The sequence below is a fragment of the Ranitomeya variabilis genome, chromosome 2 (genome assembly GCF_051348905.1).
Source record: "Ranitomeya variabilis isolate aRanVar5 chromosome 2, aRanVar5.hap1, whole genome shotgun sequence".
Taxonomy (NCBI): Eukaryota; Metazoa; Chordata; class Amphibia; order Anura; family Dendrobatidae; genus Ranitomeya; species Ranitomeya variabilis.
This window is the reverse complement of record NC_135233.1, coordinates 1,115,173,006-1,115,195,291: the sequence shown is the minus strand read 5'-3', so window position 1 is coordinate 1,115,195,291 and position 22,286 is coordinate 1,115,173,006. Positions and strand designations below refer to the sequence as shown.

At 52.3% G+C, this 22,286-nt stretch overlaps 1 protein-coding gene and 1 pseudogene across 1 annotated transcript in view; both read right to left on the bottom strand.

Annotated features, from left to right (window-relative positions):
• LOC143808898 (uncharacterized) overlaps window positions 1–10,949 on the bottom strand; it is a 94,528-nt pseudogene extending 83,579 nt beyond the window's left edge. Inside the window, exon 1 of the transcript XR_013222018.1 lies at window positions 10,810–10,949. The product of XR_013222018.1 is annotated as an uncharacterized LOC143808898 (transcript). The remainder of the gene's footprint in view (window positions 1–10,809) is intronic.
• The window catches only part of LOC143808876 (uncharacterized), a 986,487-nt gene that overhangs the window by 688,081 nt on the left and 276,120 nt on the right, over window positions 1–22,286 (bottom strand).

Below are 22,286 nucleotides of genomic sequence, written 5' to 3'. Positions count from 1 at the left end.
TGTGACGTATATACAGTGGCCCCCTGTGACGTATATACAGTGCTCCCATGTGACGTATATACAGTGCTCCCATGTGACGTATATACAGTGCCCCCATGGGACGTATATACAGTGGCCCCCATGTGACGTATATACAGTGCTCCCATGTGACGTATATACAGTGCCACCATGTGACGTATATACAGTGGCCCCATGTGACGTATATACAGTGGCCCCATGTGACGTATATACAGTGGCCCCATGTGACGTATATACAGTGCCCCCATGTGACGTATATACAGTGCCCCCATGTGACGTATATACAGTGGCCCCCATGTGACGTATATACAGTGCCCCCATGTGACGTATATACAGTGCCCCCATGTGACGTATATACAGTGCCCCCATGTGACGTATATACAGTGGCCCCATGTGACGTATATACAGTGCTCCCATGTGACGTATATACAGTGCTCCCATGTGACGTATATACAGTGGCCCCATGTGACGTATATACAGTGGCCCCCATGTGACGTATATACAGTGGCCCCATGTGACGTATATACAGTGGCCCATGTGACGTATATACAGTGGCCCATGTGACGTATATACAGTGCCCCATGTGACGTATATACAGTGCCCCCATGTGACGTATATACAGTGCTCCCATGTGACGTATATACAGTGCCCCCATGTGACGTATATACAGTGCCCCCATGTGACGTATATACAGTGGCCCATGTGACGTATATACAGTGCTCCCATGTGACGTATATACAGTGGCCCCATGTGACGTATATACAGCGGTCCCGTGACGTATATACAGTGCCCCCATGTGACGTATATACAGTGCTCCCATGTGACGTATATACAGTGGCCCATGTGACGTATATACAGTGGCCCCATGGGACGTATATACAGTGGCCCCCATGTGACGTATATACAGTGGCCCCCATGTGACGTATATACAGTGCTCCCATGTGACGTATATACAGTGCCCCCATGTGACGTATATACAGTGCCCCCATGTGACGTATATACAGTGGCCCCATGTGACGTATATACAGTGGCCCCATGTGACGTATATACAGTGGCCCCATGTGACGTATATACAGTGGCCCCATGTGACGTATATACAGTGGCCCCATGTGACGTATATACAGTGGCCCCATGTGACGTATATACAGCGGTCCCGTGACGTATATACAGTGCCCCCATGTGACGTATATACAGTGCTCCCATGTGACGTATATACAGTGCTCCCATGTGACGTATATACAGTGCCCCCATGTGACGTATATACAGTGGCCCCATGTGACGTATATACAGCGGTCCCGTGACGTATATACAGTGCCCCAATGTGACGTATATACAGTGCTCCCATGTGACGTATATACAGTGGCCCATGTGACGTATATACAGTGCTCCCATGTGACGTATATACAGTGGCCCCATGTGATGTATATACAGCGGCCCCAGCGCCCCCATGTGATGTATATACAGCGGCCCCAGCGCCCTCATGTGACGTATACAGTAGCCCCATGTGACGTATATACAGTGCTCCCATGTGACGTATATACAGTGGCCCATGTGACGTATATACAGTGCTCCCATGTGACGTATATACAGTGGCCCCATGTGATGTATATACAGCGGCCCCAGCGCCCCCATGTGATGTATATACAGCGGCCCCAGCGCCCTCATGTGACGTATACAGTAGCCCCATGTGACGTATATAGTGGCCCATGTGACGTACATACAGTGCCCCCATGTGACGTATATACAGTGCTCCCATGTGACGTATATACAGTGCCCCCATGGGACGTATATACAGTGGCCCCCATGTGACGTATATACAGTGGCCCCCATGTGACGTATATACAGTGGCCCCATGTGACGTATATACAGTGCCCCCATGTGACGTATATACAGTGCCCCCATGTGACGTATATACAGTGCCCCCATGTGACGTATATACAGTGCCCCCATGTGACGTATATACAGTGCCCCCATGTGACGTATATACAGTGGCCCCATGTGACGTATATACAGTGGCCCCATGTGACGTGTATACAGTGGCCCCATGTGACGTGTATACAGTGCCCCCGTGTGACGTGTATACAGTGCCCCCGTGTGACGTGTATACAGTGCCCCCGTGTGACGTGTATACAGTGCCCCCGTGTGACGTGTATACAGTGCCCCCGTGTGACGTGTATACAGTGCCCCCATGTGACGTGTATACAGTGCCCCCATGTGACGTGTATACAGTGCCCCCATGTGACGTGTATACAGTGCCCCCATGTGACGTGTATACAGTGCCCCCATGTGACGTGTATACAGTGCCCCCATGTGACGTGTATACAGTGCCCCCATGTGACGTGTATACAGTGCCCCCATGTGACGTGTATACAGTGCCCCATGTGACGTGTATACAGTGCCCCATGTGACGTGTATACAGTGCCCCATGTGACGTGTATACAGTGGCCCCATGTGACGTGTATACAGTGGCCCCATGTGACGTGTATACAGTGGCCCCATGTGACGTGTATACAGTGGCCCCATGTGACGTGTATACAGTGCCCCCATGTGACGTGTATACAGTGCCCCCATGTGACGTGTATACAGTGCCCCCATGTGACGTGTATACAGTGCCCCCATGTGACGTGTATACAGTGCCCCCATGTGACGTGTATACAGTGGCCCCATGTGACGTGTATACAGTGGCCCCATGTGACGTGTATACAGTGGCCCCATGTGACGTGTATACAGTGCCCCCATGTGACGTGTATACAGTGCCCCCATGTGACGTGTATACAGTGCCCCCATGTGACGTGTATACAGTGCCCCCATGTGACGTATATACAGTGCCCCCATGTGACGTATATACAGTGCCCCCATGTGACGTATATACAGTGCCCCCATGTGACGTATATACAGTGCCCCCATGTGACGTGTATACAGTGCCCCCATGTGACGTGTATACAGTGCCCCCATGTGACGTGTATACAGTGCCCCCATGTGACGTATATACAGTGCCCCCATGTGACGTATATACAGTGCCCCCATGTGACGTATATACAGTGCCCCCATGTGACGTATATACAGTGCCCCCATGTGACGTATATACAGTGCCCCCATGTGACGTATATACAGTGCCCCCATGTGACGTATATACAGTGCCCCCATGTGACGTATATACAGTGCCCCCATGTGACGTATATACAGTGCCCCCATGTGACGTATATACAGTGCCCCCATGTGACGTATATACAGTGCCCCCATGTGACGTATATACAGTGCCCCCATGTGACGTATATACAGTGCCCCCATGTGACGTATATACAGTGCCCCCATGTGACGTATATACAGTGCCCCCATGTGACGTATATACAGTGCCCCCATGTGACGTATATACAGTGCCCCCATGTGACGTATATACAGTGCCCCCATGTGACGTATATACAGTGCCCCCATGTGACGTATATACAGTGCCCCCATGTGACGTATATACAGTGCCCCCATGTGACGTATATACAGTGCCCCCATGTGACGTATATACAGTGCCCCCATGTGACGTATATACAGTGCCCCCATGTGACGTATATACAGTGCCCCCATGTGACGTATATACAGTGCCCCCATGTGACGTATATACAGTGCCCCCATGTGACGTATATACAGTGCCCCCATGTGACGTATATACAGTGGCCCCATGTGACGTATATACAGTGGCCCCATGTGACGTATATACAGTGGCCCCATGTGACGTATATACAGTGGCCCCATGTGACGTATATACAGTGGCCCCATGTGACGTATATACAGTGGCCCCATGTGACGTATATACAGTGCCCCCATGTGACGTATATACAGTGGCCCCATGTGACGTATATACAGTGGCCCCATGTGACGTATATACAGTGGCCCCATGTGACGTATATACAGTGGCCCCATGTGACGTATATACAGTGGCCCCATGTGACGTATATACAGTGGCCCCATGTGACGTATATACAGTGGCCCCATGTGACGTATATACAGTGGCCCCATGTGACGTATATACAGTGGCCCCATGTGACGTATATACAGTGGCCCCATGTGACGTATATACAGTGGCCCCATGTGACGTATATACAGTGGCCCCATGTGACGTATATACAGTGGCCCCATGTGACGTATATACAGTGGCCCCATGTGACGTATATACAGTGGCCCCATGTGACGTATATACAGTGGCCCCATGTGACGTATATACAGTGGCCCCATGTGACGTATATACAGTGGCCCCATGTGACGTATATACAGTGGCCCCATGTGACGTATATACAGTGGCCCCATGTGACGTATATACAGTGGCCCCATGTGACGTATATACAGTGGCCCCATGTGACGTATATACAGTGGCCCCATGTGACGTATATACAGTGGCCCCATGTGACGTATATACAGTGGCCCCATGTGACGTATATACAGTGGCCCCATGTGACGTATATACAGTGGCCCCATGTGACGTATATACAGTGGCCCCATGTGACGTATATACAGTGGCCCCATGTGACGTATATACAGTGGCCCCATGTGACGTATATACAGTGGCCCCATGTGACGTATATACAGTGGCCCCATGTGACGTATATACAGTGGCCCCATGTGACGTATATACAGTGGCCCCATGTGACGTATATACAGTGGCCCCATGTGACGTATATACAGTGGCCCCATGTGACGCATATACAGTGGCCCCATGTGACGCATATACAGTGGCCCCATGTGACGCATATACAGTGGCCCCATGTGACGCATATACAGTGGCCCCATGTGACGCATATACAGTGGCCCCATGTGACGCATATACAGTGGCCCCATGTGACGCATATACAGTGGCCCCATGTGACGCATATACAGTGGCCCCATGTGACGTGTATACAGTGGCCCCATGTGACGTGTATACAGTGGCCCCATGTGACGTGTATACAGTGGCCCCATGTGACGTGTATACAGTGGCCCCATGTGACGTGTATACAGTGCCCCCATGTGACGTGTATACAGTGCCCCCATGTGACGTGTATACAGTGCCCCCATGTGACGTGTATACAGTGCCCCCATGTGACGTGTATACAGTGCCCCCATGTGACGTGTATACAGTGCCCCCATGTGACGTGTATACAGTGCCCCCATGTGACGTGTATACAGTGCCCCCATGTGACGTGTATACAGTGCCCCCATGTGACGTGTATACAGTGCCCCCATGTGACGTGTATACAGTGCCCCCATGTGACGTGTATACAGTGCCCCCATGTGACGTATATACAGTGCCCCCATGTGGCGTATATACAGTGCCCCCATGTGACGTATATACAGTGCCCCCATGTGACGTACATACAGTGCTCCCATGTGACGTACATACAGTGCCCCATGTGACGTACATACAGTGCCCCCATGTGACGTACATACAGTGGCCCCATGTGACGTACATACAGTGCCCCCATGTGACGTATATACAGTGGCCCCATGTGACGTATATACAGTGCCCCATGTGACGTATATACAGTGCCCCCATGTGACGTATATACAGTGCCCCCATGTGACGTATATACAGTGCCCCCATGTGACGTATATACAGTGGCCCCATGTGACGTATATACAGTGGCCCCCATGTGACGTATATACAGTGGCCCCCATGTGACGTATATACAGTGCCCCCATGTGTCGTATATAGTGCCCCCATGTGACGTATATACAGTGCCCCCATGTGACGTATATACAGTGCCCCCATGTGACGTATATACAGTGCCCCCATGTGACGTATATACAGTGGCCCCCATGTGACGTATATACAGTGCCCCCATGTGACGTATATACAGTGCCCCCATGTGACGTATATACAGTGCCCCCATGTGACGTATATACAGTGCCCCCATGTGACGTATATACAGTGCCCCCATGTGTCGTATATACAGTGGTCCCATGTGACGTATATACAGTGCCCCCATGTGACGTATATACAGTGCTCCCATGTGACGTATATACAGTGGCCCTATGTGACGTATATACAGTGCCCCCATGTGACGTATATACAGTGGCCCATGTGACGTATATACAGTGCCCCCATGTGACGTATATACAGTGGCCCCATGTGACGTATATACAGTGGCCCCCATGTGACGTATATACAGTGCCCCATGTGACGTATATACAGTGCCCCCATGTGACGTATATACAGTGGCCCCCATGTGACGTATATACAGTGCCCCCATGTGACGTATATACAGTGGCCCCCATGTGACGTATATACAGTGCCCCCATGTGACGTATATACAGTGCCCCCATGTGACGTATATACAGTGGCCCCATGTGACGTATATACAGTGGCCCCCATGTGACGTATATACAGTGCCCCATGTGACGTATATACAGTGCCCCCATGTGACGTATATACAGTGGCCCCCATGTGACGTATATACAGTGGCCCCCATGTGACGTATATACAGTGCCCCCATGTGACGTATATACAGTGCCCCCATGTGACGTATATACAGTGCTCCCATGTGACGTATATACAGTGCCCCCATGTGACGTGTATACAGTGGCCCCATGTGACGTGTATACAGTGGCCCCATGTGACGTGTATACAGTGGCCCCATGTGACGTGTATACAGTGCCCCCATGTGACGTATATACAGTGCCCCCATGTGTCGTATATACAGTGCCCCCATGTGACGTATATACAGTGGCCCCATGTGACGTATATACAGTGGCCCCCATGTGACGTATATACAGTGCCCCCATGTGACGTATATACAGTGCTCCCATGTGACGTATATACAGTGGCCCCATGTGACGTATATACAGTGGCCCCATGTGACGTATATACAGTGGCCCCATGTGACGTGTATACAGTGGCCCCATGTGACGTGTATACAGTGCCCCCATGTGTCGTATATACAGTGCCCCCATGTGACGTATATACAGTGGCCCCATGTGACGTATATACAGTGGCCCCATGTGACGTATATACAGTGGCCCCCATGTGACGTATATACAGTGGCCCCATGTGACGTATATACAGTGCCCCCATGTGACGTATATACAGTGCCCCCATGTGACGTATATACAGTGGCCCCATGTGACGTATATACAGTGGCCCCCATGTGACGTATATACAGTGGCCCCATGTGACGTATATACAGTGGCCCCATGTGACGTATATACAGTGCCCCCATGTGACGTATATACAGTGGCCCCATGTGACGTATATACAGTGGCCCCCATGTGACGTATATACAGTGCCCCATGTGACGTATATACAGTGCCCCCATGTGACGTATATACAGTGGCCCCCATGTGACGTATATACAGTGCCCCCATGTGACGTATATACAGTGCCCCCATGTGACGTATATATACAGTGGCCCCATGTGACGTATATACAGTGGCCCCATGTGACGTATATACAGTGGCCCCATGTGACGTATATACAGTGCCCCCATGTGACGTATATACAGTGCCCCCATGTGACGTATATACAGTGCCCCCATGTGACGTATATACAGTGCCCCCATGTGACGTATATACAGTGCCCCCATGTGACGTATATACAGTGCCCCCATGTGACGGATATACAGTGCCCCCATGTGACGTATATATACAGTGGCCCCATGTGACGTATATACAGTGGCCCCATGTGACGTGTATACAGTGGCCCCATGTGACGTGTATACAGTGCCCCCATGTGACGTATATACAGTGCCCCCATGTGTCGTATATACAGTGCCCCCATGTGACGTATATACAGTGGCCCCATGTGACGTATATACAGTGGCCCCCATGTGACGTATATACAGTGGCCCCATGTGACGTATATACAGTGCCCCCATGTGACGTATATACAGTGCCCCCATGTGACGTATATACAGTGCCCCCATGTGACGTATATACAGTGGCCCCATGTGACGTATATACAGTGCTCCCATGTGACGTATATACAGTGCTCCCATGTGACGTATATACAGTGCTCCCATGTGACGTATATACAGTGCCCCCATGTGACGTATATACAGTGCCCCCATGTGACGTATATACAGTGGCCCCATGTGACGTATATACAGTGGCCCCATGTGACGTATATACAGTGCCCCCATGTGACGTATATACAGTGCCCCCATGTGACGTATATACAGTGGCCCCATGTGACGTATATACAGTGGCCCCATGTGACGTATATACATTGCCCCCATGTGACGTAAATACAGTGCTCCCATGTGACGTATATACAGTGGCCCCATGTGACGTATATACAGTGGCCCCATGTGACGTATATACAGTGGCCCCATGTGACGTATATACAGTGGCCCCATGTGACGTATATACAGTGGCCCCATGTGACGTATATACAGTGGCCCCATGTGACGTATATACAGTGGCCCCATGTGTGGTATATACAGTGGCCCCATGTGACGTATATACAGTGGCCCCATGTGACGTATATACAGTGGCCCCATGTGACGTATATACAGTGGCCCCATGTGTTGTATATACAGTGGCCCCATGTGACGTATATACAGTGCCCCCATGTGTCGTATATACAGTGCCCCCATGTGACGTATATACAGTGGCCCCATGTGACGTATATACAGTGGCCCCCATGTGACGTATATACAGTGCCCCCATGTGACGTATATACAGTGGCCCCATGTGACGTATATACAGTGGCCCCATGTGACGTATATACAGTGGCCCCATGTGACGTGTATACAGTGGCCCCATGTGACGTGTATACAGTGCCCCCATGTGTCGTATATACAGTGCCCCCATGTGACGTATATACAGTGGCCCCATGTGACGTATATACAGTGGCCCCATGTGACGTATATACAGTGGCCCCCATGTGACGTATATACAGTGGCCCCATGTGACGTATATACAGTGCCCCCATGTGACGTATATACAGTGCCCCCATGTGACGTATATACAGTGGCCCCATGTGACGTATATACAGTGGCCCCCATGTGACGTATATACAGTGGCCCCATGTGACGTATATACAGTGGCCCCATGTGACGTATATACAGTGCCCCCATGTGACGTATATACAGTGGCCCCATGTGACGTATATACAGTGGCCCCCATGTGACGTATATACAGTGCCCCATGTGACGTATATACAGTGCCCCCATGTGACGTATATACAGTGGCCCCCATGTGACGTATATACAGTGCCCCCATGTGACGTATATACAGTGCCCCCATGTGACGTATATATACAGTGGCCCCATGTGACGTATATACAGTGGCCCCATGTGACGTATATACAGTGGCCCCATGTGACGTATATACAGTGCCCCCATGTGACGTATATACAGTGCCCCCATGTGACGTATATACAGTGCCCCCATGTGACGTATATACAGTGCCCCCATGTGACGTATATACAGTGCTCCCATGTGACGTATATACAGTGCCCCCATGTGACGGATATACAGTGCCCCCATGTGACGTATATATACAGTGGCCCCATGTGACGTATATACAGTGGCCCCATGTGACGTGTATACAGTGGCCCCATGTGACGTGTATACAGTGCCCCCATGTGACGTATATACAGTGCCCCCATGTGTCGTATATACAGTGCCCCCATGTGACGTATATACAGTGGCCCCATGTGACGTATATACAGTGGCCCCCATGTGACGTATATACAGTGGCCCCATGTGACGTATATACAGTGCCCCCATGTGACGTATATACAGTGCCCCCATGTGACGTATATACAGTGCCCCCATGTGACGTATATACAGTGCCCCCATGTGACGTATATACAGTGGCCCCATGTGACGTATATACAGTGCTCCCATGTGACGTATATACAGTGCTCCCATGTGACGTATATACAGTGCTCCCATGTGACGTATATACAGTGCCCCCATGTGACGTATATACAGTGCCCCCATGTGACGTATATACAGTGGCCCCATGTGACGTATATACAGTGGCCCCATGTGACGTATATACAGTGCCCCCATGTGACGTATATACAGTGCCCCCATGTGACGTATATACAGTGGCCCCATGTGACGTATATACAGTGGCCCCATGTGACGTATATACATTGCCCCCATGTGACGTATATACAGTGCTCCCATGTGACGTATATACAGTGGCCCCATGTGACGTATATACAGTGCTCCCATGTGACGTATATACAGTATATACAGTGCCCCCATGTGACGTATATACAGTGCCCCCATGTGACGTATATACAGTGGCCCCATGTGACGTATATACAGTGGCCCCATGTGACGTATATACAGTGCCCCCATGTGACGTATATACAGTGCCCCCATGTGACGTATATACAGTGCCCCCATGTGACGTATATACAGTGCTCCCATGTGACGTATATACAGTGCCCCATGTGACGTATATACAGTGGCCCCATGTGACGTATATACAGTGGCCCCATGTGACGTATATACAGTGGCCCCATGTGACGTATATACAGTGGCCCCATGTGACGTATATACAGTGGCCCCATGTGTTGTATATACAGTGGCCCCATGTGACGTATATACAGTGGCCCCATGTGTTGTATATACAGTCCTCCCATGTGACGTATATACAGTGCCCCATGTGACGTATATACAGTGGTCCCTGTCCTGTCCCCCTCTTGGCTGCAGGGATCACATGGATGAGGGCGCAGATCGGGGCAGCGGTCACCATCCTGCACAACTCTCAGCCGATGTCACCGCAGACAACCGTCGCCAGTGAGGAAACAGCCAGAAGATCCCCGTCTGCTGCTCCCACCACATCCCCAGCGTGCGCCGCCCTCACCTCACCGCGGATCCGCCACATAACACCGGAGCCTCCGACAGCGCGGACACCGGAGACCGCGACCCGCACCTCCTGCCCTGCCACAGCGGACGGAAGAGTGGTGACGTCAGCGGCATGTGACCAGAAGGGGCGGGGCTTAGCGGGAAACGAGGAAGAGTGGCGGACAAGGACCTGTATGACGTCAGAGCCATGTGACCGGAGCAAAGGGGCGGGGCTTCTCCGTGACATGAAGGAAGAGACTAGAGTGTAGAAAAAAGGAGGAGCCTATGCCCTTCCTAGTCGTAACTGCTCCTAGGCTGCACTCCTCTCCCGTCCTCTCCTCCCCTCCCCTCCTCCCCTCCCCTCTCCAGTCCCTCCTCCCATCAGCCTCTCTCTCCTCCTCTTTCCTCCTCCTCTTCCCTGTCAGCCTCTCGCTCCGCTCACACTATATGCTCCCTGTCAGCCTCTCGCTCCGCTCACACTATATGCTCCCTGTCAGCCTCTCGCTCCGCTCACACTATATGCTCCCTGTCAGCCTCTCGCTCCGCTCACACTATATGCTCCCTGTCAGCCTCTCGCTCCGCTCACACTATATGCTCCCTGTCAGCCTCTCGCTCCGCTCACACTATATGCTCCCTGTCAGCCTCTCGCTCCGCTCACACTATATGCTCCCTGTCAGCCTCTCGCTCCGTTCACACTATATGCTCCCTGTCAGCCTCTCGCTCCGCTCACACTATATGCTCCCTGTCAGCCTCTCGCTCCGCTCACACTATATGCTCCCTGTCAGCCTCTCGCTCGCTTCTCTCACACTATATGCTCCCTGTCAGCCTCTCGCTCCGCTCACACTATATGCTCCCTGTCAGCCTCTCGCTCCGCTCACACTATATGCTCCCTGTCAGCCTCTCGCTCCGCTCACACTATATGCTCCCTGTCAGCCTCTCGCTCCGCTCACACTATATGCTCCCTGTCAGCCTCTCGCTCCGCTCACACTATATGCTCCCTGTCAGCCTCTCGCTCCGCTCACACTATATGCTCCCTGTCAGCCTCTCGCTCCGCTCACACTATATCCTCCCTGTCAGCCTCTCGCTCCGCTCACACTATATGCTCCCTGTCAGCCTCTCGCTCCGCTCACACTATATGCTCCCTGTCAGCCTCTCGCTCCGCTCACACTATATGCTCCCTGTCAGCCTCTCGCTCCGCTCACACTATATGCTCCCTGTCAGCCTCTCGCTCCGCTCACACTATATGCTCCCTGTCAGCCTCTCGCTCCGCTCACACTATATCCTCCCTGTCAGCCTCTCGCTCCGCTCACACTATATGCTCCCTGTCAGCCTCTCGCTCCGCTCACACTATATGCTCCCTGTCAGCCTCTCGCTCCGCTCACACTATATGCTCCCTGTCAGCCTCTCGCTCCGCTCACACTATATGCTCCCTGTCAGCCTCTCGCTCCGCTCACACTATATGCTCCCTGTCAGCCTCTCGCTCCGCTCACACTATATGCTCCCTGTCAGCCTCTCGCTCCGCTCACACTATATGCTCCCTGTCAGCCTCTCGCTCCGCTCACACTATATGCTCCCTGTCAGCCTCTCGCTCCGCTCACACTATATGCTCCCTGTCAGCCTCTCGCTCCGCTCACACTATATGCTCCCTGTCAGCCTCTCGCTCCGCTCACACTATATGCTCCCTGTCAGCCTCTCGCTCCGCTCACACTATATGCTCCCTGTCAGCCTCTCGCTTCTCTCACACTATATGCTCCCTGTCAGCCTCTCGCTCCGCTCACACTATATGCTTCCTGTCAGCCTCTCGCTCCGCTCACACTATATGCTCCCTGTCAGCCTCTCGCTCCGCTCACACTATATGCTCCCTGTCAGCCTCTCGCTCCGCTCACACTATATGCTCCCTGTCAGCCTCTCGCTCCGCTCACACTATATGCTCCCTGTCAGCCTCTCGCTCCGCTCACACTATATGCTCCCTGTCAGCCTCTCGCTCCGCTCACACTGCTCCCTGTCAGCCTCTCGCTCCGCTCACACTATATGCTCCCTGTCAGCCTCTCGCTCCGCTCACACTATATGCTCCCTGTCAGCCTCTCGCTCCGCTCACACTATATGCTCCCTGTCAGCCTCTCGCTCCGCTCACACTATATGCTCCCTGTCAGCCTCTCGCTCCGCTCACACTATATGCTCCCTGTCAGCCTCTCGCTCCGCTCACACTATATGCTCCCTGTCAGCCTCTCGCTTCTCTCACACTATATGCTCCCTGTCAGCCTCTCGCTTCTCTCACACTTTATGCTCCCTGTCAGCCTCTCGCTCCGCTCACACTATATGCTCCCTGTCAGCCTCTCGCTCCGCTCACACTATATCCTCCCTGTCAGCCTCTCGCTCCGCTCACACTATATGCTCCCTGTCAGCCTCTCGCTTCTCTCACACTACACTATATGCTCCCTGTCAGCCTCTCGCTCCGCTCACACTATATGCTCCCTGTCAGCCTCTCGCTCCGCTCACACTATATGCTCCCTGTCAGCCTCTCGCTCCGCTCACACTATATGCTCCCTGTCAGCCTCTCGCTTCGCTCACACTATATGCTCCCTGTCAGCCTCTCGCTCCGCTCACACTATATGCTCCCTGTCAGCCTCTCGCTCCGCTCACACTATATGCTCCCTGTCAGCCTCTCGCTCCGCTCACACTATATGCTCCCTGTCAGCCTCTCGCTCCGCTCACACTATATGCTCCCTGTCAGCCTCTCGCTCCGCTCACACTATATGCTCCCTGTCAGCCTCTCGCTCCGCTCACACTATATGCTCCCTGTCAGCCTCTCGCTCCGCTCACACTATATGCTCCCTGTCAGCCTCTCGCTCCGCTCACACTATATGCTCCCTGTCAGCCTCTCGCTCCGCTCACACTATATGCTCCCTGTCAGCCTCTCGCTCCGCTCACACTATGTGCTCCCTGTCAGCCTCTCGCTCCGCTCACACTATATGCTCCCTGTCAGCCTCTCGCTCCGCTCACACTATATGCTCCCTGTCAGCTTCTCGCTCCGCTCACACCATATGCTCCCTGTCAGTCTCTCGCTCCGCTCACACTATATGCTCCCTGTCAGCCTCTCGCTCCACTCACACTATATGCTCCCTGTCAGCCTCTCGCTCCGCTCACACTATATGCTCCCTGTCAGCCTCTCGCTCCGCTCACACTATATGCTCCCTGTCAGCTTCTCGCTTCGCTCACACTATATGCTCCCTGTCAGCCTCTCGCTCCGCTCACACTATATGCTCCCTGTCAGCCTCTCGCTCCGCTCACACTATATGCTCCCTGTCAGCCTCTCACTCGCTCCGCTCACACTATATGCTCCCTGTCAGCCTCTCGCTTCTCTCACACTATATGCTCCCTGTCAGCCTCTCGCTCCGCTCACACTATATGCTCCCTGTCAGCCTCTCGCTCCGCTCACACTATATGCTCCCTGTCAGCCTCTCGCTCCGCTCACACTATATGCTCCCTGTCAGCCTCTCGCTCCGCTCACAATATATGCTCCCTGTCAGCCTCTCACTCGCTCCGCTCACACTATGTGCTCCCTGTCAGCCTCTCGCTCCGCTCACACTATATGCTCCCTATCAGCCTCTCGGTCCGCTCACACTATATGCTCCCTGTCAGCCTCTCGCTCCGCTCACACTATATGCTCCCTGTCAGCCTCTCGCTCCGCTCACACTATATGCACCCTGTCAGCCTCTCGCTCCGCTCACACTATATGCTCCCTGTCAGCCTCTCGCTCCGCTCACACTATATGCTCCCTGTCAGCCTCTCGCTCCGCTCACACTATATGCTCCCTGTCAGCCTCTCGCTCTGCTCACACTATATGCTCCCTGTCAGCCTCTCGCTCCGCTCACACTATATGCTCCCTGTCAGTCTCTCGCTCCGCTCACACTATATGCTCCCTGTCAGCCTCTCGCTCCGCTCACACTATATGCTCCCTGTCAGCCTCTCGCTCCGCTCACACTATATGCTCCCTGTCAGCCTCTTGCTCCGCCCACACTATATGCTCCCTGTCAGCCTCTCGCTCCGCTCACACTATATGCTCCCTGTCAGCCTCTCGCTCCGCTCACACTATATGCTCCCTGTCAGTCTCTCGCTCCACTCACACTATATGCTCCCTGTCAGCCTCTCGCTCCGCTCACACTATATGCTCCCTGTCAGCCTCTCGCTCCGCTCACACTATATGCTCCCTGTCAGCCTCTCGCTCCGCTCACACTATATGCTCCCTGTCAGCCTCTCACTCGCTCCGCTCACACTATATGCTCCCTGTCAGCCTCTCGCTTCTCTCACACTATATGCTTCCTGTCAGCCTCTCGCTCCGCTCTTACTATATGCTCCCTGTCAGCCTCTCGCTCCGCTCGCACTATATGCTCCCTGTCAGCCTCTCGCTCCGCTCACACTATATGCTCCCTGTCAGCCTCTCGCTCCGCTCACACTATATGCTCCCTGTCAGCCTCTCGCTCCGCTCACACTATATGCTCCCTGTCAGCCTCTCGCTCCGCTCACACTATATGCTTCCTGTCAGCCTCTCGCTCCGCTCACACTATATGCTCCCTGTCAGCCTCTCGCTCCGCTCACACTATATGCTCCCTGTCAGTCTCTCGCTCCGCTCACACTATATGCTCCCTGTCAGCCTCTCGCTCCGCTCACACTATATGCTTTCTGTCAGCCTCTCGCTCCGCTCACACTATATGCTTCCTGTCAGCCTCTCGCTCCGCTCACACTATATGCTCCCTGTCAGCCTCTCGCTCCACTCACACTATATGCTCCCTGTCAGCCTTTCGCTCCGCTCACACTACTCCCTGTCAGCCTCTCGCTCCGTTCACACTATATGCTCCCTGTCAGCCTCTTGCTCCGCTCACACTATATGCTCCCTGTCAGCCTCTCGCTCCGCTCACACTATATGCTCCCTGTCAGCCTCTCGCTCCGCTCACACTATATGCTCCCTGTCAGTCTCTCGCTCCGCTCACACTATATGCTCCCTGTCAGCCTCTCGCTCCGCTCACACTATATGCTCCCTGTCAGCCTCTCGCTCCGCTCACACTGCTCCCTGTCAGCCTCTCGCTCCGCTCACACTATATGCTCCCTGTCAGCCTCTCGCTCCGCTCACACTATATGCTCAATGTCAGTCTCTCGCTCGCTTCTCTCACACTATATGCTCCCTGTCAGCGTCTCGCTCCGCTCACACTATATGCTCTGTTGTGAATTAGACTTTTTTGGCTCCCTCTTGTGGTCACTAGTGATATGACTCTGGGATTGTCTTTCCTCAGTTTGGCACCCACCTGGGTCGTTAGTCCAGGGGTGTTGCTATATAAGCTTCCTGGTTTCTCAGTCAAGTGCCTGGCATCGTAATCAGTTCCTTTCTGTTTGCTCCTGTCTGCTGGTCTTGGATCTTGCAAAATTAAGCTAAGTCCTGCTTCCTTGTTTTTTGGTTATTTGCTTTGCTCTTATTTTTTGTCCAGCTTATACTAAATGTGATTCCTGATTTTGCTGGAAGCTCTAGGGGGCTGGTGTTCTCCCCCCGGGCCGTTAGACGGTTCGGGGGTTCTTGAATATCCAGCGTGGAAATTTTGATAGGGTTTTTGCTGGCCATATAAGTCATCTTACTATATTCTGCTATTAGTCAGTGGGCCTCTCTTTGCTAAATATCTAGTTCATTCTTACGTTTGTCTTTTCTCCTTACCTCACCGTTATTATTTGTTGGGGGCTTGTATCCAACTTTTGGGGTCTTTTCTCTGGAGGCAAGAAAGGTCTATCTTTTCCCTTCTAGGGTTAGTTAGTTCTCCGGCTGGCGCGAGACGTCTAGAACCAACGTAGGCACGTTCCCCGGCTGCTGCTATTTGTGGTGCTAGGATTAGATATATGGTCAGCCCAGTTACCACTGCCCTATGAGCTGTTTTTTTGTGTTTGCAGACTTGGTATATACTTTTGAGACCCTCTGCCATTGGGGTCATAACAATGCTCCCTGTCAGCCTCTCGCTCCGCTCACACTATATGCTCCCTGTCAGCCTCTCGCTCCGCTAACACTATATGCTCCCTGTCAGTCTCTCGCTCCGCTCACACTATATGCTCCCTGTCAGCCTCTCGCTCCGCTCACACTATATGCTCCCTGTCAGCCTCTCGCTCTGCTCACACTGCTCCCTGTCAGCCTCTCGCTTCGCTCACACTATATGCTCCCTGTCAGCCTCTCGCTCCGCTCACACTATATGCTACCTGTCAGCCTCTCGCTCCGCTCACACTATATGCTCCCTGTCAGCCTCTCGCTCCGCTCACACTATATGCTCCCTGTCAGCCTCTCGCTCTGCTCACACTATATGCTCCCTGTCAGCCTCTCGCTCCGCTCACACTATATGCTCCCTGTCAGCCTCTCGCTCCGCTCACACTATATGCTCCCTGTCAGCCTCTCGCTCCGCTCACACTATATGCTCCCTGTCAGCCTCTCGCTCCGCTCACACTATATGCTCCCTGTCAGCCTCTCGCTCCGCTCACACTATATGCTCCCTGTCAGCCTCTCGCTCCGCTCACACTATATGCTCCCTGTCAGCCTCTCACTCGCTTCTCTCACACTATATGCTCCCTGTCAGCCTCTCGCTTCTCTCACACTATATGCTCCCTGTCAGCCTCTCGCTCACTTCTCTCACACTATATGCTCCCTGTCAGCCTCTCACTCCGCTCACACTATATGCTCCCTGTCAGCCTCTCACTCGCTTCTCTCACACTATATGCTCCCTGTCAGCCTCTCACTCCGCTCACACTATATGCTCCCTGTCAGCCTCTCGCTCCGCTCACACTATATGCTCCCTGTCAGTCTCTCGCTCCGCTCACACTATATGCTCCCTGTCAGCCTCTCGCTCCGCTCACACTATATGCTCCCTGTCAGCCTCTCGCTCTGCTCACACTGCTCCCTGTCAGCCTCTCGCTCCGCTCACACTATATGCTCCCTGTCAGCCTCTCGCTCCGCTCACACTATATGCTATCTGTCAGCCTCTCGCTTCTCTCACACTATATGCTCCCTGTCAGCCTCTCGCTCACTTCTCTCACACTATATGCTCCCTGTCAGTCTCTCGCTCCGCTCACACTATATGCTCCCTGTCAGCCTCTCGCTCCGCTCACACTATATGCTCCCTGTCAGCCTCTCGCTCTGCTCACACTGCTCCCTGTCAGCCTCTCGCTCCGCTCACACTATATGCTCCCTGTCAGCCTCTCACTCCGCTCACACTATATGCTACCTGTCAGCCTCTCGCTCCGCTCACACTATATGCTCCCTGTCAGCCTCTCGCTCCGCTCACACTATATGCTCCCTGTCAGCCTCTCGCTCCGCTCACACTATATGCTCCCTGTCAGCCTCTCGCTCCGCTCACACCATATGCTCCCTGTCAGCCTCTCGCTCCGCTCACACTATATGCTCCCTGTCAGCCTCTCGCTCCGCTCACACTATATGCTCCCTGTCAGCCTCTCGCTCCGCTCACACTATATGCTCCCTGTCAGCCTTTCGCTCTGCTCACACTATATGCTCCCTGTCAGCCTCTCGCTCCGCTCACACTATATGCTCCCTGTCAGCCTCTCACTCCGCTCACACTATATGCTCCCTGTCAGCCTCTCACTCGCTTCTCTCACACTATATGCTCCCTGTCAGCCTCTCCGCTCACACTATATGCTCCCTGTCAGCCTCTCGCTCCGCTCACACTATATGCTCCCTGTCAGCCTCTCGCTCCGCTCACACTATATGCTCCCTGTCAGTCTCTCGCTCCGCTCACACTATATGCTCCCTGTCAGCCTCTTGCTCCGCTCACACTATATGCTCCCTGTCAGCCTCTCGCTCCGCTCACACTATATGCTCCCTGTCAGTCTCTCGCTCCGCTCACACTATATTCTCCCTGTCAGCCTCTCGCTCCGCTCACACTATATGCTCCCTGTCAACCTCTCGCTCCGCTCACACTGCTCCCTGTCAGCCTCTCGTTCCACTCACACTATATGCTCCCTGTCAGCCTCTCGCTCCGCTCACACTATATGCTTCCTGTCAGCCTCTCGCTCGGCTCACACTATATGCTGTTATGATCCTAGTGGTAGAGGATCTCTGGTATTCTGGCTCAGTGTGCAAAAACATAGAACTGCTCTAGGGAGGTGGAAACTGGGCTAACCGCATACCTGATCCTGACACACAACTAGAAGTAGCTGGTGAACGTGCCTACATTGATTCTAGACGTCTCGAGCCAGCCGGAGAACTGACTACCCCTAAAGGGAAAAGAAGACCTCACTTGCCTCCAGAGAAATTAACCCCAAAGATATAGAAAGCCCCCAACAAATAATAACGGTGAGGCAAGAGGAAAACACAAACGTAGAGATGAACTAGATTTAGCAAAGTGAGGCCCACTAATCTAGAAAGGCAGAAAATAGAAAGTAAACTATGCGGTCAGCAGAAAACCCTGCAAAAACATCCACGCTGAGTATTCAAGAACCCCCGCACCGACTGACGGTGTGAGGGGAGAATGTCAGCACCCTAGAGCTTCCAGCGAGCTAGAAAATCACATTTTGAGCAAGCTGAACAAAAAACACTGATAATGCAAATGATCCAAAGTATGCAAACTGGACTTAGCTTTTCTTGCATGAGACAGATGGCAAGGAATCAGGAGGAGACCAAATAGGACTGAATACATCGATACCAGGCAAGAGACTGAGTCCTAAGGAGGACTAAATAGGGAACACCCACAGATTAATGGAACAGCTGAAGTCCAGGCCTGCAGAAAGACATGACTCATACACTACCATTAGTGACCACAAGAGGGAGCCCCGAAACACAGCTCACAACAGTACCCCCCCCTTGAGGAGGGGTCACCAAACCCTCACCAAGACCCCCAGGGTGATCAGGATGAGCAGCGTAAAAGGCATGAACCAAATCAGCCGCATGAACATAAGAGGCGACAACCCAGGAATTATCCTCCTGACCATAGCCCTTCCACTTAACCAAATACTGAAGACGACGTCTAGAGATACGAGAATCCAAGATCTTCTCTACTACGTACTCCAACTCGCCCTCAACCAAAACCGGGGCAGGAGGCTCAACAGCAGGAACCACAGGCACCACGTACCGCCGCAGCAAAGACCTATGGAACACATTATGAATAGCAAATGACGCTGGAAGGTCCAAACGAAAAGACACCGGGTTAAGGATTTCCAAAATCTTATAAGGACCGATAAAGCGAGGCTTGAACTTAGGAGAGGAGACCTTCAAAGGAACATGCCGAGAAGACAACCAAACCAAATCCCCAACACGAAGTCGGGGACCCACACCGCGGCGGCGGTTGGAAAAACGCTGAGCCGTCTCCTGTGACAATTTCAAATTGTCCACCACATGGTTCCAAATCTGCTTCAACCTATCCACCACCGAATCAACCCCAGGACAGTCAGAAGGTTCAACCTGGCCCGTGGAAAAACGAGGATGAAAACCAGAATTGCAGAAAAGGGGCGAAACCAAAGTGGCAGAACTAGCCCTATTATTAAGGGCAAACTCGGCCAGAGGCAAAAAGGTCACCCAATCATCCTGATCAGCAGAAACAAAACATCTTAAATAAGTTTCCAACGTCTGATTAGTTCGCTCGGTTTGGCCATTAGTCTGAGGATGAAAAGCCGATGAGAACGACAAGTCAATACCCATCTTAGCACAAAAGGATCGTCAGAATCTGGACACAAATTGGGATCCTCTGTCAGACACAATATTCTCAGGGATGCCGTGCAAACGAACCACATTCTGAAAGAACAAAGGAACCAAATCGGAGGAAGAAGGCAACTTAGGTAAGGGCACCAAATGGACCATTTTAGAAAAACGATCACACACCACTCAGGTGACAGACATCTTCTGAGATACTGGAAGATCCGAAATGAAATCCATGGAAATGTGCGTCCAAGGCCTCTTCGGGATAGGCAAGGGCAAAAGCAACCCGCTGGCACGAGAACAGCAAGGCTTAGCCCGAGCACAAATCCCACAGGACTGCACAAAGGAACGCACATCCCGCGACAAGGAAGGCCACCAGAAGGACCTAGCCACCAAATCTCTGGTACCAAAAATCCCAGGATGCCCTGCCAACACCGAAGAATGAACCTCGGAAATAACTCTGCTTGTCCATCTATCAGGGACAAACAGTCTCTCTGGTGGGCAACGATCAGGTCTATCAGCCTGAAATTTCTGCAACACTCGTCGCAAATCTGGGGAAATGGCAGACAAAATCACTCCCTCTCTGAAAATACCAGCCGGTTCTGAGACTCCCGGAGAGTCAGGCACAAAACTCCTAGAAAGCGCATCAGCCTTCAAGTTCTTCGAACCAGGCAAGTATGAGACCACAAAGTCAAAACGGGAGAAAAACAACGACCAACGAGCCTGTCTAGGATTCAGACACTTGGCAGACTCGAGATAAATCAGATTTTTATGATCAGTCAAGACCACCACACGATGCTTAGCTCCCTCGAGCCAATGTCGCCACTCCTCAAATGCCCACTTCATAGCCAACAACTCCCGATTACCAACATCATAGTTCCGCTCAGCAGGCGAAAATTTTCTGGAAAAGAAAGCACATGGCTTCATCACAGAGCCATCAGAGCTTCTCTGCGACAAAACGGCCCCCGCACCAATCTCAGAAGCATCAACTTCAATCTGGAAGGGAAGAGAGACATCCGGCTGGCACAAGACTGGTGCTGAAGTAAACCGGCGCTTCAGCTCCCGAAAGGCCTCCATGGCCGCAGGAGACCAATTAGCAACATCAGAACCTTTCTTGGTCATATCCGTCAAAGGTTTAACTACGCTAGAAAAATTAGCGATAAAACGACGGTAAAAGTTAGCAAAGCCCAAGAACTTCTGAAGGCTCTTAACAGACGTGGGCTGAGTCCAGTCATGAATAGCCTGGACCTTGACTGGGTCCATCTCCACAGTAGAAGGGGAAAAAATAAAACCCAAAAAAGACACCTTCTGTACTCCAAAGAGACATTTTGAGCCCTTCACAAACAAAGCATTATCACGCAGAACCTGAAACACCATCCTGACCTGGTTCACATGGGACTCCCAATCATCAGAAAAAACCAAAATATCATCCAGATAAACAATCATAAATGTATCCAGATATTTCCGGAAGATGTCATGCATGAAGGACTGAAACACAGAAGGGGCATTAGAGAGTCCAAACGGCATCACCAAGTACTCAAAATGACCCTCGGGCGTATTAAATGCTGTTTTCCATTCATCTCCCAGCTTAATACGCACAAGGTTATACGCACCACGAAGATCTAGCTTGGTGAACCAACTGGCACCCTTAATCCGAGCAAACAAATCAGACAATGGCAAAGGATACTGAAACTTGACCGTGATCTTATTCAGAAGACGATAATCTATACAAGGTCTCAAAGACCCGTCCTTTTTGGCCACAAAAAAGAATCCTGCACCAAGAGGAGAAGAGGATGGACGAATATGACCCTTCTCCAAAGACT